General features: G+C 36.2%; 1 non-coding gene across 1 annotated transcript; it reads right to left on the bottom strand.

The window, feature by feature from the left end:
- Nucleotides 1-9,976: 9,976 nt before the first annotated feature.
- On the bottom strand, nucleotides 9,977-10,104 carry LOC134381400 (small nucleolar RNA SNORA18). Its single transcript, XR_010023990.1, has one exon. It is a non-coding gene; the product is annotated as a small nucleolar RNA SNORA18 (small nucleolar RNA).
- Nucleotides 10,105-10,358: the final 254 nt, after the last annotated feature.

The following is a 10,358-nucleotide window of genomic DNA, read 5'->3' as shown; positions in this document are numbered from 1 at the left end:
AATCTAGGAATAGAAGAAAACTTCCTCACATGATAAAAAAAATTAAAATTTCTTTATGACATGAAAAATCCCATAGGTAATGTCATAATTAATGGTGAAAGACTGAAAGCTTTCCTTAAGATCAGAAACAAGACAAGATTGCCTGCCTTCGAGACTTGTATTCAACACAGTATTAGAAGGTCTAGTTTTACATCACACCACATATAAAAATTAACTCAAAATCAATCAAAGACTTACACATAAGAGCTAAAATTATGAAACTCTTAGAAAAAAATCATAGGGTGAAAGCCTTATAACATTGCATTTAGCAATAATTTCTTGGATATTGCACCAAAAGCACAAGCAATGGAAGAAAAATTAGATAAATTGGACTTCAGAAAAATTTTAAAATTTGTGCATTTAAAGACACTATCACAGAGTAAAAAAAGAAACGCACAGAATAGAAGAAATATTTTCAAATCCCATATCTGATAAGGAATTAGTATTCAGAATATATAAAGAGTTACTAAAACCCAAGAACAAAAAACAGACAATGCAATTCAAATATGAGCAAAGGAGTTGAATAAACATTTCTCCAAAGAAGATAGGCAAATGATCAATAAACACATGAAAAGATGCTTACTGTAACAATGATTAGGGAAATGCAAATCAAAACAACAGTGAGATACCACTTTTTACCCATTAGGATGCCTATTATCAAAAAATCATAAAATTGTTGGCAAGGATGTGGGAAAGTTGGAACATTGGGCTTCGTTGGTGGGAATGTGAAACAAATAGTGTTCCTGCTGTGGGAAACAGTACAGCAATTCCTCAAAAAACTACACATAGAATTAAACAGAGAATTACCGTAAAATTTCACTTCTTAATACATACAGAAAAGGAAGCAGAGACCTGAACAGATATTTGTACACCATGTTTCTAGCAGCATTATTCACAACAACCCCAAGATGGAAATAACCCAAATGTTCATTGATGGAAGAATATAAAATGAGTTACATACATACAATGGATCTTACTTAGCCTTAAAAGGAAAAAAAATTAGGATCCATGCTACACCGTGATGAATCTTGAAGACATTATGCTTAGTGAAATATTATATGATCCCACTTTTGGGAGGTACCTACCAAGGGCAAATTCATAGAGACAGAAAATAGAACAATGGTTACCAGAGGCTGGCGGGAAAGGGGAGTTATCATTTAATGGATGCAGAGTTTCGGTACAGGATAATGAAACAGTTCTGGAGATGGATGGTTACACAATAGTGTGAATGTACTTAATCATTAGTCCAGTGCCACTGAACTGTGCACCTAAAAGTGCTTAAAGTGGTAAATTTTGTGTAACGTGTATTTTACCACTATCCATACATTTGTTTCTGTTTCTGTGTAAATAAAAGACCAACACTGTAAGAATTAATGGAAACTAATAAAACTGGCTACCTATAGGGGTTGGAAGGGAACTGGGAAGACGGAGAAACGAGTGGATGCAATAATTCTCATCGCATATCATGTTACTTTGTTTTGATTTGGGGGAGCCTATTCAACCCTATTCAAAACATAAATAAAAGTTTCATTGGCTAAAACATGAATTGGGACTGTTCTCTCTTATTCATTCTGAAAGAGATGTGTGGAATTAGTATTAATTGTCTTTGAATATTTTGTGGAATTCTCCAGTGACATGATCTAGATCCAGATATTTGCTTTGTGAGGTTTTGTTTATTAAAAAACTTTAATTTTCTTAATACTTATAAGACTATGCAGTTTATCTCATTGATATTGGATGAATTGTGGTAATTTGAGCTTTAAACAAATTGGTCCATTTTATTTTAGTTGTCAAATTTACGTGTGTAGGGTTGTTCCTAGTATTCCCTCATTCTAGTTTTGATATCTCCAGCATCTGCAAGTGATATCCCCTGCTGCGTTCCTAATAATGGTGATTTGTTTCTCTTCTCTTTTTCTCTTTGCCAGTCATTCTAGAGGCTTGTCAATTTTATTGATCTCTTCACAGTATCAGATTTTGCTTTTTTACTTAATTTTTTTTATTTTTGTTGATTTCTGATTTTACTTTTATTATTATTTCCTTTCTTTTGGCTGCTTTGAGTTTATTTGGCCCTTCTTTTTCTAGATTTTTTGGGTGGAGCTTAGATTATTGACTTGAGACCTTCTTTTCTTTTTAAATTTATGATTGACTCATAATAATTGTATGTATTTATGGAGTGAAAGTGATGCATTGATATGTGTATGTAGTGGACTGAATCATGTCCCCCCAAAACTCATTGAAGCTTGAATTGTGTCCCCCAAGTTTTATGTATTAGAAACTTAGCCCGCACTGTGACTGTTAAGAGGGTGGGAAATCCTATTATGGCAATTGAAAGGTGGAGCCTTGAAGAAGTGATTAGATTGTAGGACTGTGCAGTAGTGAATGGATTAAAAATGGTGGCCAGGGGTGTGGTTCTGAGGGCTTTATTTATTTATTTTTTAAAAAAATTTTTTAAAAATTTTATTTTGTCGATATACAATGTGGTTGATTATTGTGGCCCGTTACCGAAACCTCCCTCCCTCCCTCCTCTGAGGGCTTTAAAAGAAGAGGAGAGTCTGTCTCTCTCTGCTTTTCCATCTTGCAACGTGAGAACCCTGGGTCACTGTCATCAGCACCACGTGTGCTTTGGACTTCTCAGCCTCAGAAACTGTAAGCAGTAAACTCAGTTTTCTTTGTAAATCACCCAGTTCCATGTATTTTACTAGAAGCAACAGAAATGGACTAATACAATGTATACATTGTGTAATAGTCAAATCAGGGTAATTAGCATATTTGTCACCTCAAACATTTATCGTTTCTTTGTGATGAGAATATTCAGAACCTCTCTTCTAGCTATTTTGAAATACATGAATACAATACATTGTTATTGACTCTAGTCATCCTTCTATGTCACAAAACAGCAGAACTTATTCCTCCTGTCACTCTGCACCTGCTGACCAATCTCCACCCATTCCCCCTCCCCCAACTTCCTTCCCCATCCTGTTGTAACCACTATTCTACTCTCTACTTCCATGAGAACAAATTTTGAGATTCCGCATAAGAGTGAGATTGTGCAGTGTTTGTTTTTCTATGCCTGGCTCATTTCACTTATGATGTCCTCCAGAATTCATCCATGTTGGCACAAATGAGAGAATTTTGTTCATTTTTAAGGCTAAGTAGTATTCCATTGTGCATATGTACCACATTTTCTTTATCCATTCATTTGTTGATAAACACTTAGGTTGAGTCCATATTTTGGCTATTGTGAGTAGTGCTGCAATAAACTGAAGAGTGTAGATATCTCTTCAACATACTGATTTCATTTCCTTTGAATATGTATACCTAGTAGTGGGTTGCTGGATCATAGGGTAGTTCTATTTTTTAATTTTTTGAGGAACCTCTAAACTGTTTCCATAATGGCTGTACTAATTTACATTTTCATCATTGTGTAAGAATTCTCTTTTCTTTACATCCTCTCCAACAATTGTTATCTTTGAGTTTTTGATAATAGCATTCTAACTAAAGTGAGTAAATATTTCATTGTAGGAGGTTTGCATTTCCCTGATGATTGGTAATGTTGAGCATTTTTCATATACCTGTTGGTCATTTGCATGTCTTCTTTTAAGAAATGTCTATTCAGGCCTTTTGGCCATTTTTTAATCAGGTTATTTATTATTGTTGTTGTTGTTGAGCTATTTGAGTTCCTTATATGTAACTATCTAGTGTTCTAAATTTTCCACTTAGACTGTTTTAACTGCATTGTACATATTTTGAGATATTGTAATTTTATTTTCATTCAGTTCATGGTACTCCTGCATTTCCCTTGAGACTCTCTCTTTGATTCATGGATTATGTAGAAGTATGTTTTTACTTTCCATGTGTCTGGAGATTTTCCTGTTATTGCTGTGTTTAATTTATAGTTTGATTCCATTGCAATCAGAGAACAAACTTTGTATAATTTTAGTTCTTCTAAATTTTTTTTATGTCTGAGGATATGCTCCTTTTGTATTTGTTCCGTGGGTGCTTGAAAAGAGTTTGTATTCTGCTGCTGTATCTTGAAATTTTATATAAATTTTGATTAGATACTCTTGGTTCATGGTGTTGTTGAGTTATTCTATATATTTGCCAATTTTATTTATAGTTGTCACATCAGTTTTTGAGAGAGGACTGTTGAAGTCTCCAACTATATACGTGAATTTGTTTTTCTCCTTTCATGTCTATCAATCTTTGCTTCACATATTTTGAAACTCTCTTGTTTGGTGCATACATATTTAAGATGGATTGCTGTGTCTTCTTGGCAGATTGACCCTTTATCATTATATGTTTCTCTCTGTCTCTGATAATTTTCTTTGTGTTGAAGTTCACTTTATCTGATATTAATGTAGCCAATCGTCCTTTCTTTTGATTAATGTTTACAGTGCATATGGCATTTTAAAAAATCCTTTTACTTTTAACCTATCAACATATTTGATGTGAGTTTCTTACAGACAGCATATCATTGGTTCATAAAATTTATCCACTCTCCCAATCTCCACTTTTAAATCACATATTTAGAGCATTTACATTCAGTGTAATTATTGATATGTTTGGGCTGAGTCAGCCATTTTTTTGAATTCTGTTTGTTCTCTCTTGTTTTCATTTCTTTCTTTTTCTCTACTTGTGTGTTATTTGAAATTTTTTAGATTTTCATTTTGATATACGTATACTATACTTTGAGCATATCTCTTTGTACAGCTTTTTAGTGGTTGCTTTAGGTATGTTATTATGCATATTTATTTTTTCATAGTCCAAATGTTTCAGCATTTTATCAGTTCAAGTGAAGTACTGAAAGTACCTCCTTTGACATCTTTTTTATCCTTCCCTATTTATAATATAATTATTTTAAATATTTTCTCCACAAACATTGTGAACAACATCAGAGTGTTGTAATTTTTGCTTCAATCATCAAATGTAATTAGGAAACTCAAGAGGAGAAAAGTTTACATACTAACCCATATTTTTACTCTCTTCATTGATCTTTCTAGGGGTTTTCTCAGTTTCTTGAATCTGTAAATTTCTGTCTTTTGCCAAATTTTGAGAATTTTCAGCCATTATTTATTGAATACTTTTTAATCCCCTACTTTTTCTCCTCTCCTTCCTGGACTCTGATGATGTAAAATGTTAGATATGTTGTTATAATTGCAAGTGTTCCTGAGGGTCTGTCCCTCCCTTTCTTTAGTCTTTTTCTCTCTCATTTTCAGATTGGGTAATATGTATTATTCTGTCTTCAACTCCACTGATTCTTTCCTCTGTCTCTCCATTCCATTGTTTAGCCTGTCCATTGAGTTTTTTATTATTGTATTTTTCAGTTCCAAATTTTTTACTTGATTTTCATTCAATCTTCTATTTCTTCACTGAGACCTTCTGTATTTTCATGTTTCAAGTCAGTTCATAAGTGTTGAAGCATATTTATGATGGCTGCTCTAGAATCTTTGTCAGATGGCTCTAGCATTGGTGTCATCTTGGTGGTGGCGTATGCTGATGATCTTTTCTCATTCAAGTTCAGGTTTTCCTGATTCTTGGCGTGATGAGCAGTTTTCAATTACAGCCTGGAAGTTTTGAAGTATTATGTTAGGATATTCTGGATCTTAGTTAAATCTTTTCTTTGATCGGGTTTCTTCTGACACCACATTAGCAGGGGAAGAGAGGAGCAGCCTTGCTATTTCCAGGTGGGAGGAGAAGTCCAGGATTGGCCCTCAGGCTCCACTGATAGGGGGTAGAGAGCAGGCTCTCTGCCGGGCCTCTACCTACACTGTTCTGGCTGGAAAGGGCGAGGGGGTCTCCTTACTGCACCCTATGTGGCATCCACTGACATTGTGGGAGGGGTGCTCTTGCTCCCACTAGGCAGTGGTGGAAGTCTCAGCTCCTTGGTTGTCCTTTGACACCACTCCAGCAAGGAGACCAAGAGGCACCTTGTTATTCTGTAGGGGTGAGATCCAGGCTTCCCGCATTGTCTTCATCATCTTAGCCAGGGTAGGAGTAGAGAGGTTTGCTTGGGCACCACATTACAACTGTGTAAGGTTGGCAATCTAGTCTCGCCACTCATTCTTTGCTGGTGGGGTAGGGCCGGGGCTGCAGTTTTTTTGGTGGTGTTTGGGTGGAGTATGGGAGTATTGTCTAAAGGTTTTCTGTCTTGCCAGACTGCCCCTTTCCTTGTCCTTTAGCCACAGAGATCAGGTTATCACGATGAAGCTTTTTTTTTTACCTGCACCTATTGGCATTTCTGGCTTTCTGGCCTCTCTAGTACTCAGCCTGGTATATAAGAGGCAAAGAGAAAACCCAGGGAACTCAATACTATGTCATTCCTCAGATCCTAAGTTATTCTTCTTTCTTTTCACCTTTAAGACTCTTCTTATGTTTCTTTTATCTATAATTACTAGAGAATATAACTCTATTTATTGGAGGAATAAAGCAAAATATGTCTACTCCATTTTCTGGAAGAAGAAATATCCCTCATTGGCTTTCACACATTAACATTAATGATATAACATATTTTTTGCCATTAAGAGAAAAGACATGGATAAATAAACTGAGAGTAATTTTCATAGTGATTCATTGCCATTGCTTTAGAAGCAAAAGAAAAACAGGACAGTGAAGTTTAACCTGCCATTTAAATTATTTTTTTAACTTATGGGAATAATAATAATAATAATAGTAACATAAACATACCCATAAGTCTTAAAAATATCTATGGGTGTAAAACATTTTATAATACCTCCTAAAGCTTGAAATTTTTAAAGAAATCGATAGTATGTAACAAAAGATCCACAAGGTGTTGCTCTCTGACGTTTTGATATGAAAATTAGTTTCCCCCAATTTCTCTGCTAAGAGGGATTTTGGCTGTGGAGCAACCATTGGGCTTGATCACATTTCCTTTGCAGCTACTTCAACTAATTAGTTTGCTATTGCTATTTTTTCCAAAACTATAAATTCCCTCATTACCACTCTGTAAATATTATAATTCATATGCATTTTACCTAATTAGAATACAGAAAATGTAGGTTTTTAAGTTCTTTGGAAGACCGTATAATTTAATCAGGTTTTGCTACAGTAGATAACAATTCTCACTTTAAAGGAAGTAGTAAGACACCTAACGATCTGTCTCGGCCTCTGAAATGTCCCATTCGAACTTTATGAGATGAATAAACTACTGTACAATTTACTTTCATATAAGAATAAAAGTGAATCTTCTGTTTTAAATTACATGGTGGCATTTTCTAAATCATTCATCAAGTAAGCATCCACAGAGTAGAATTAAATCAATTTTAGTCAATGATCTGCAGTCATTACACACACTCTAAGCTAGTCCTTTGCTCCGTTACCAAGAAAGTAGTCATCCAGCACTGTTGGCATCATTCGGATACAGTGACTCTAGCTCCCAAAAGTGCCTGTTGAAGGAGAAACCATTGCCCTAACTCCTGGACTCTGAGTTGTATAAAAATAAGTGCATAGCTCATGGAGAAGAGAGAAGAGAAAGCAATCCCAAGATTCCCAGGCTTGGGATTCCTCCATCTCTTCAAACACAATTTACCTGACGCATCTCGAAATAAGACTTTAGGCCGGAGACATTCAGAAGAAAAACAAAGAGTGGTGACTGTGATACAGCCTGAGCTGCCAGATACCAATACACCCTGGCAGCAAATCCTGTTGATGCGCAACGCTAGGTTAAGATAATCAGTGCTTTCTTCCTCCCTTCAATACTTCAAGGACCGCAGCAAGCCCAGTCACACCATTGCAAACCCCTCCGTCCCAATTTCATTATCTGGTCTGGAGAGTTTATTTTACCTCTCGTTAACACACACACATGTGGGCACATGTGCACACATTTTTTTTTATCCCCATAGTTTCTTGCATCCTAAGTTTTTCATCTGCTTTCCCTTTTCTTCTTGTTGGAGTACATCTTTAATAATTCTATTGGTACAGCATTATGGAAAACGTTATTAGTTTCCTCAAAAGACTAAAAATAGGACTACCATATAATCCAGCAATCCATCACTCAAAGTGAAGAAAATCTAGGCATCATTCAAAGGAAACAAAATCACTATTTTGAAGAGATACCTGCGCTCCCATGTTTATTGCAGCACTATTCACAATAGCCATGATGTTACTTTGCCTCCCATGGATTTGTCACCCCCTTTCCCCTGGGTGACAGAGCCACCAAAGATTATTCAAAGCCCATCTCTTTTGAGCCATGAGAAGCCGCAGAAAGGGGTTAATACCCCAGGACCCTCAAGCGCAAGGCATCCTTCCATTTGGGAAATTAACCACGAATTGGGGTTCTCTTCCTGCATTTATTCTCCAGACTAAGAAGTTACAGGAAGAGACATAGGTGGGGTTTTGCTAAGTACAGTTTAACAAGTTTTACAATAGAAGCTGGTAACATTCAGTAAAAACAAGTCAGATGACATTCTGTTAGGCAATTCAGTGATCCACTAACAAAGGCTTGATTTAGACAACATTCCTTTTCCCTCCTGCAGCTCTTTAGTAACTTTACATATCAATTAGTAACTTATCTGTCTTAGAACCAGCAGCCTTGCTGTGTTATGATTCTTATCTTGCAACAGAGACTCAATGCCCTGGGGGAAATTTCCTGTCCTTTGCAAGGTCAATATTTGAAACTGTAAGGCTTTGGAAAACCAGGCCCTGTGAGGTACATTTGCTTTATGAATCCTCCATACCATGATATGGATTCACCTGAGTGTCTATCAATGCACGAAAGGATAAAGAAAATGTGATATATATCCATATCTAGATATAGTGATATAGATATTATTTAGTCACGCTAAAAAAAGGAAATCCTGCCACTTATGACAACGTGGATGACCCTGGAGGACATCATGCTAGGTGAAATAGAGCAGGCATGAAAAGAAAAATACTGCATGATCTCACTTATATAATATGAAGGTACTTCAAAAAGTTCATGGAAAGATTTGTTTTATCTTTTAATTCTATTTTTCCACAAACTTTTTGAAGTACCCTCCCATAATATAGTATAACAATTCTGGATACTAATTTCCCCACCCCCCAGTCTTGTTGTGGCCATTTGTTTGTTTATTTGTTTAGAGATTTGGCTGGAGTATTTTACTGAAGTCAGTTCCACTGCAGCATGATGCCTCTGATGTCACTTCTCCAAGGATGCCACCACGAGCATGCACACAGTTACTCTGGGATATGGTGGTTTGAGCAGGGCTATCTTTGACTGTCTCTCTCTCTTTGAAGCTGTCTTTGGAAAGTCTCTGGAAATTGCCCAAAAGTCATACAGAAAATAAAGCAACATCTATTCAAGAAAATCTGCTATCGCACCAGTTTTTAAGCTCCACTAGTTGTCAGCTCATTGCTCTATTATTTTCAATAATACCTTGAGGCATAAAGTGCTTCACTGTATGAACCAGATAAATAGAGGCCCCTTAACAGGTGCAATCTTCTTTTTAACAGTGTAAAGGGTTATTTTGTTTTGTTTTATGTAACATTAGGTAAGATTATTTAAAGTTGATAAATTTTGATCCATGGAATTTCACATGTTATGATTTCTTCCGCTGCCCATCAAGGTCTAAAGCTTCGCTCAAGATTTATCTTCAAGACAGCACTTTTTAAAAGAAGTGATGCTTAATCCATAGTTCTTCTTTCAGACCATAATTCTTTTATTTGGGCTGTTATCTCCACTTGAATATGGACCTACTGATGACAACTTCAAAAATTCTCCACCAAGAATCTTTGGGATCTTATTTCTTTAAGCCCCTTACTTTATGGCCATTTTAAAAGTAGATGGATCTGCCTTGTTCTCAATTTCTGACACCTTCTCTAGTATGAAGAGTTCAAATCATATTTATTCCTAAGCTATCATTTTCAAGACCAGTGCAGATCTGTGAGACATGCCAATACCCAAGCTTAAAAAAAAAATTGCATCTTTCATACTTTTACCAACTGTCTTGTAGTTCCTACCCGCAGATCTAAAAATTATCCTGCGAGTAAAGCAAAACCACAGATTTACTCTGTTAGGCATTTCCAGTGATGTACAGCTATAGGAAAAGTCCCATCAGGATAGAGCAGGGGCAATTTTTGAGGCCATACTTTGAAGTTTGTGCTGGTTCCAGGAAGGCTCTTGTCAGTGGTCTCTCTCCCTTGACTCTCTGTAATCTAGCTGACCTATGGCCTCGCTTGCTGCTCTCACGGAGCTGGCAGCCGCTCCTTCATGACTGACTGCCAAAGTCTCTCCTGTTTTGGAGAGTCTGCTTAGGCTTCAACTTCCCCACACCTGTTTCAAATAAGTCAGTTCTCTTCAGGAGAGCTTCAGAACTCTGTTC

This window comes from Cynocephalus volans, chromosome 6 (genome assembly GCF_027409185.1).
Source record: "Cynocephalus volans isolate mCynVol1 chromosome 6, mCynVol1.pri, whole genome shotgun sequence".
In the NCBI taxonomy this organism is placed as follows: Eukaryota; Metazoa; Chordata; class Mammalia; order Dermoptera; family Cynocephalidae; genus Cynocephalus; species Cynocephalus volans.
The sequence above is the reverse complement of the archived record's forward strand: the minus strand, read 5'-3'. Positions and strand labels throughout refer to the sequence as shown.